Source organism: Silene latifolia, chromosome Y (assembly GCF_048544455.1).
Source record: "Silene latifolia isolate original U9 population chromosome Y, ASM4854445v1, whole genome shotgun sequence".
NCBI lineage: Eukaryota > Viridiplantae > Streptophyta > Magnoliopsida > Caryophyllales > Caryophyllaceae > Silene > Silene latifolia.
This window is the reverse complement of record NC_133538.1, coordinates 463,657,729-463,664,840: the sequence shown is the minus strand read 5'-3', so window position 1 is coordinate 463,664,840 and position 7,112 is coordinate 463,657,729. Positions and strand designations below refer to the sequence as shown.

Here is a 7,112-nt window from a genome sequence, read left to right as displayed (position 1 = left end):
AAAAAAAAACGGCTGAAATTTTTTTTGTGCCGTGAAGGTTTTTTTTTTCGACCGATTGTTGCGTTTTTTTTGTTGTTGTTTTATTTCCATTTGATTTTCATATTGTTGTTTTAATCAGTTAAGATAATAATTATGATAATTTGTAGATGTTTCGATTTTATAAATCGAGATGTAAATGGAAATCGTTTTTGTCTGATTGATGAATTGTTTTTGCTGTTATTGGCATATAATTTAATTTAACAAAAGTTCAAATCAATTATGATAATCGGTTATATCATGATTTAGATATTCTTTTAACATGTTAAATTTGAATAATCTAGTTTGAATACTTATATAAATTATAAGTTGTATATGCCAATCTTGTTAATAGCAACTTTAAAACAATTGTTCATTTTTTTTTCAAATGCTTGCGGCTGTTTTTCAAAAAAGAAAAAAAATTTGAGTTTTTTTTTCGTTTTAGGGTTTTTACAGCCGAAAGAAAGAAAAAAAAAATTTTGAGGTTTTTAGTGAAATGCCGAGAAGAAAAAAAGGGGAAGTATTTTTTTTCCTGTTTTTTTTGCTGTTTTCTGATTTTTGCCGAATGCAAGAAAAAAAAACAATGGTGTTTTTGTTTTGCTGTTTTGCCGTGGGCAAATTTTTTTTTTGTTTTATTTTGGCAAATTAATTATTGTGAAGCGGTTCATAATTAATAGATACCTAATTATTTTAAAGCAGTTTAAAATATTAATGGATTAAATTCATATTACAAGTTTAATATGAATTAAGTTTGAAATTAATGTGATTAATTGAGGAATTGTCACTTAATTTGTTAATTTAAATAGGTGGTTTGGATAAATTAATCAACATAATTAAGGAATTGTGTCATGTATGTTTAATTTATTTTTTAGTTGATGCATTTTAATTTTGTTGAATGAATCATTGAATGAATTTATTTACGTATTTTTGCAATCGGTTGTAATTTGTAGTACTTAGTGTGGCCTTAGTCAAATTATGTTTTCGTAATGAAGGAAACATGATTTTTATGTAATTATGAGATCTCGAATCTCTTTTATTTTTCTTTAGTTTTTGGGTTTTGAAATTAGAATGTAATAAATAGGTTTATTATGTAAATTTATTTATTGTAATTTTCGAAGAAGACTAAAGATGGAGATTGGAGCTCACTCCCGCTACATGGATCAAGATGCAACATCAAGACAAGCTTCTCGGGTCCAAGGATGGATTCCAAACTTGTATTTAATGTTCATTTTGATAGGATAGGCCACACTAGGACTTTATTATTGCTTTTACATTTTTCATTCCAATTGCTTTTCATTCACATGATAGTTTATGCATCATATTCCACCTAAAACCAAACCACCTACTACTAAAATGCATGAAAATTGACTCATATAGGTTGTATGTTAGTTTTCATGGACATACAGATGTCACAGACTTATTAAGCCATCACCTTAGTTTATTCGATTCTCGCATGCTAGATATTAGTTCACTTAAAATGAATTAAAATAAAGTTGATGGGATCTTCCTCTAAAACGGAAATTGAGACTAGTCTTTATAAGGGCAAACAACTATGAATCCCTTCTTTGTCGGTAGGCATAATATGACCCCTTCTACGTTGGGTAAGTAGTTGTGTTGACTTAGTTTACTTCAACATCATAGTCCGAAGAGTTTCTCGTGATTATGATGGACTAAAGATAGTATTTACAGAAATTTATCGACCAAGAATTCTAACGGTAGAATTAGCTAAAAGGTTAACTTATCAATTTACAGATAATTGAGTCTTGGGATCATTTATATAATTCTTGAGGGAGGTCAATTGTATAAATGTTTTGAGTCTTCGCGTTATGACAGTAGTTCATTAGACTTAAAAATATAAACGATGGACATGCTTATTATTTTTATTCTTCTTCTCGCAGTGTAGAACACGTATATTTTGATAATAATGTTACAACTAAATGGCTGGAAATAACGCAATCCCAGTGCCTAGTGCCACACTTGGACGCGAGTCCTGGCTGAAAGCTTTCATGGACCACATGAATAAGTCCACACGACTGAAGAATGATGGGTCCAACTTTGCGGACTGGGAGGCGGCACTAAGGAATGCTTGCCATTCGACGGTAAGCTCAATCCGAATCGAGCCAATACCGGTCAACCCAGGCCCCAATGCAGGAGTCAACGAGTCAATTGCTTATAGTGACTTCGTTATGGAAGTGGGTGCGATAAAGAACGTACTCATCTTTGCAATGGAAACCAATTTGCAGAGACGCTTCATTGTTCAAGGTGCGAACAAGATTTTCACCACGCTCACTAACGAGTTCTCTAAAGCACCGAGAATCGTTACATATGAGCATACATGTCGCTTCTTTGATGCGAAACTCCAGAAAAGCCAACCGGTTAGCCCACACATACTTCACATGATTGAGAATATCGAGAAGCTGGAGGCACTTGATTACAAAATCAGTGAGAGCATTGTCATTGACCGAATGCTTCATTCTCTTCACGATGGTTTTGCCCTTTTCAGGGCAAACTACTACATGAATGACTTGAAAAAGAGTCCTCATGAGCTACACTCCTTTCTCGTACAGACCGAGAAGGATATGAAATTGAGTGGGAGCATGAAGCAGGATGTTCTCACGATTTACAACAAGGGTAAAGGTAAGGGCAAGGCTCATGGCGACCTAGCTGTAGGTAAGCCAAAGTTTAAGAAGCCAGGAAACGGTAAAAGTGCGCCTGGTGAGACTAGTGTGATAACATTTGTAAATCTCTTACAAGTTCACAAGGGTATACTTCGTATTTTAATCAGTTGATTAACGATTACCTAATAACGGTTGACTTGCTAGAAAGTTTGACGTTATTATCATACAGATGGCGGTAATCAACTGGTCCCTAAAGGTCACACCTATAGGATGTGTTTGAGAGATGTGGTTATAGAAATATAATCACATTGATGCCTTATATGACTAAACAGTTAGTCAATGTGTTGATGAGACAATTATTTAATGAAGATTAAATAATATTAGTTGAGACGAATTAACTGTCAATTCGTAAATTGAATATAATAAGTTATATTTAATTAAATGTATGTAATGTTAGCTTGGACGAATTAATATGTTAATTCGTAATTAAATGTAATCGGTTATATTTAATATCAACAAGATGAATGTGTCATAGTGGTAATAGTAAGGGTACTCAAACCAAGAGGTTATGGGTTCGGTCCTCACTAGATGACAATTTATATTTAACTCATTTTTACATTTTAGAATAACCGAAAATAAGGAGATTATACTCCTTGCTATTTCGGGATTTGGGCCGAATGATTAGAAAGAAAAATCTACCCTAATCTACCTCATACACGGTTTAAGAGGGATTAGTGGTGATTTTTCTAACCTAATACATTCTAACTCATTTTCTTTGCCTCTCATCTAAAAAACACCAAAAAAACCTAATTAATCAGTTAATTTTTGGTGGATCGATTCTAGTAAACAAGTTAAGGGCATTTCTCATATCGTCTTGGGTGCAATTAATAGGCGAATATCATTGCGATATTGTTCTTAGACCGATTTTGCTAGGACCAAAGGTTGTTTCTTAATCCTTTCTGCTTTTGTTTATGCAATTTAGTTTTATGACTCGTAATCATCACTTTATTATTCGTTATAATCCTTAAATTTAAAGGGATGCATACAGATAAATCCCACACTATAGTGATCGACCATGAAGCATGGCTCATGTAATCAGGGATCTCTCATTGTTTTGTTAAGATTGAAAGTAATTGTCTCATCCCCTACTTCAAGTGTGAGCTCTCCATGTTTCACATCGATTACCGCTCCGGTGGTATGCAAGAAAGGTCTTCCTAAGATGATAGGGATATTGGAATCCTCCTCCATGTCTACAATGACAAAGTCTATCGGGATGAAGAATTTGCCAATTCTTATGGGCACATCCTCCCATATCCCTAAAAGTATCTTTGTTGATCGATCCCCCATTTGAAGAGTAATGTTGGTGCACTTGAGCTCTCCCATTCCTAGCTACTTGCATACCGAGTATGGCATGACAATTACACTTGCTCCAAGATCACATAATGCTTTGTTGATTGTAGTGTCGCCAATGGTACATGGAATAGAAAAACTTCCCGGATCTTTGAGCTTTGGAGGGGAACTCCCTTGAAGAATAGCACTACTCACTTTGGTAAAGGCAATAGTCTCCAACTTTCGGATGGATTTCTTCTTGGTAAGAATATCCTTCATGTACTTTTCATAAGCCGGAACATGATTGATCAATTCCGTGAATGGGATCGAGACTTCTAAGTTCTTCACAATTTCCATGAACTTTCCAAGTTGCTCATCAAGCTTGGGCTTAGCTTGACAACTTGGGGATAGAAGTCTAATCACAATAGGCTCCTTATCAACATTATTAGCCTTTCCTTCATTCTTCTTCTTTGAAAGTTCGTTGGTAGTAGGTTCTTCTTCCTTAGAGATCTCCACAACTCCTTGCTTGCTACTAGCATCCACAATAACTTCATCAATTGGCCTCTTCGGCCCCTTATATCTTGTACCACTCCTCAAATGGATGGCACTAACTGTCTCATGTCTTGTGGCCGGGTTATCTTGAGGAGATAATTTCTCCTTTTGTCTTTGGGAGCTAGAAGATGCTAATTGGGTCATTTGAGTCTATAACATTTTGGTGTGGGCAAGTATATTGTTGATGGTGATTTCTTTAGCTTGGCTATCTTTTAGCATTTGGGCGAAGAATTCTTGTTGGTTCTTTTGCATTTGGAAGACCGCTTTTTGAACATCAAAGCTTTGGTCATTGGATTGGTTGTAGGAAGGTTGATTTTGATATCCTTGGCTTTGGTTGAAAAAGGGTCTTTGAGCTTGGTTTCTCATTGGAGGTGGAGTGTATGTTGGTTGAGGACTTTGAACATTTTGGCTCTTGTATGGGAGAGTTGGATAGAATTTGGTGTTCTCATTATAGTAGTTGGAATAAGGGGTACCACTCTTGTATGCTTGGAAAGCATTTACTTGTTTATTTGTTCCCCTACATTCGTTTTGATCATGTCCCAAGGTTCCACAACTTTCACATACTCCATTTGGGATTGAGGATGATGCCACCATAGCATTAACATGTTGTTTGGGTGATTTGGAAGCTTCATCAAGCTTAGCCATGGCCTTTTCAAACTTCAAGTTGATGGTGTCGATATGAGCACTTAGTTGAGCACCCAATTGTGTGATGGAATCTACCTCATGCTTTCCTCCTCTAGTGGCCTTTCGAGGCCTGCTATATTGGGAATTATGAACCGCCATCTCTTCGATTTTGGCCCATGTTTGGTTATCATCAACTTCGGTAAACCTCCCATTGGATCCCATATTAAGCACATTGCGTGAGTCTTCATATAAGCCGTTCCAAAAGTGTTGCACAAGGAACCACTCACTAATTCCATGGTGTGGACAAGATCGACAAATGTCCTTAAATCTCTCCCATGCTTCATATAATGACTCCTCATCCCTTTGCTTGAACCCGGGGATTTGGGCTCTCAACATATTTGTTTTCTCTGGAGGATAAAATTTCTTGTAGAAGGTAAGTGCTAACTTCTTCCAAGAATCAATACCAAGGGTAGCCTTGTCTAGGCTCTTCAACCATTGCTTTACGGTACCGATCAAGGAAAAAGGAAACAATACCCATCAGATTTGGTCTTGAGTAACTCCGGTTTGAGAAATTGCATCACAATAATCACAAAAAGTCTCCATATATAAATGAGGGTCTTCACTAAGCATCCCTCCAAATTGACTTCTCTCAACTAATTGTATGAATGCGGATTTGGCAATGAAATTACCGGTTAAATATGGTGGTGTAGGAGTACCGTTTGGTAGGTTCTCCTTGGTTGGTACGGAATGTGATGAAAATTTAGGCATTGTAGGTTGATTTTGTGGTTGGTTTGGAATTGGGTTATCCTCTCCTTCTCTTGAAAAAGGATTGACGAACTCAATGTTATTTGGTTGAATGTCAACAATCTCTCCAATATCTACGACTCTTGAAGTACCTCTAGCAACTCTTCTATTGTTGGTTAAGGTCCTTTCAATCTCGAAATCAATAGGTAATAAATTACCTTGTGATCTCCTAGTCATGAAAAATATCAAACAACTAGAAAACAATTAGATCAACCTTGAGGAGATTGACTTCCCCAAGGTAAAGAAAGACATAACTAAAAACAATTAACGAAAATTAAATCAATTGAACACCGTCCCTGGCAACGGCGCCATTTTTGGCGTGGTATTTTGTTAGGTTCATATACCTATTATTAGACTCCTCTAATAGTGAACTAATTAACTTGTTAATTATTTGTTCTTTAAATCTAGTGCATGCATAACAAAATGAGAGATTTATAAGAAAAACAATGTTCCTTACATTGTTAAATGGTTCGAAATTTGGGCACAAGTAAGGTCACCTTCCTTCACTTGTTCTTGAGCTTATAATGATGGATGATCCTCCTAAGACTCCAAGTTTAGAAGCCACTCCAATAAATTGCACCCAAGATGAATCCCAAAAATCTCTACTAATATTAACTAGATATGTAGTAGAAATATTACCTTAATAATACTAATATTCTTATATTACTACTTCTAGTAATAGATTTAGTGTATTAGTATTTATTGAGAGCTTGTATGAATTTTGCATGTGAGAAAGCTAGAGAGATATAAGCATTCACTAGCAAGACAAGAAGTAACAAAATGAGCAACCAAAATTCCTCCTTTTGTAATGCCAAAACCGGTTGGCATAAGGCAAAGGAGGAATCTTTTGCCTTTTGTTTTTAGTCTATAGTTTGTGTAGGTAGAGTGTAGGATTTAAGCTTTGTAAGATATGTCATGGATAAGTCACTATCACACATTGTTATAACAAAATGAACAAGACAAAACAAGAGCATCTTTTGCTCTCATTTGGCCGAAATAATGGACCCTTTATGGTCCATTTTTGCCTTTTGTCATTTGTCCCACAAATGCTTATGTCATATGTTCAACTATCTTACATTTTTAATTATTAATGTAATCATTCAACACTTAAATATTCCAATTAATAATATAATATACACTCCACTTTTTGAGTAGTATACTACCATTATA

The 7,112-nt window shown here is 35.4% G+C and overlaps 1 non-coding gene across 1 annotated transcript; it reads left to right on the top strand.

The window, feature by feature from the left end:
- Positions 1–5,427: 5,427 nt before the first annotated feature.
- On the top strand, positions 5,428–5,534 carry LOC141635920 (small nucleolar RNA R71). The gene has a single exon (XR_012540573.1). It is a non-coding gene; the product is annotated as a small nucleolar RNA R71 (small nucleolar RNA).
- The last annotated feature ends 1,578 nt before the right edge of the window (positions 5,535–7,112 follow it).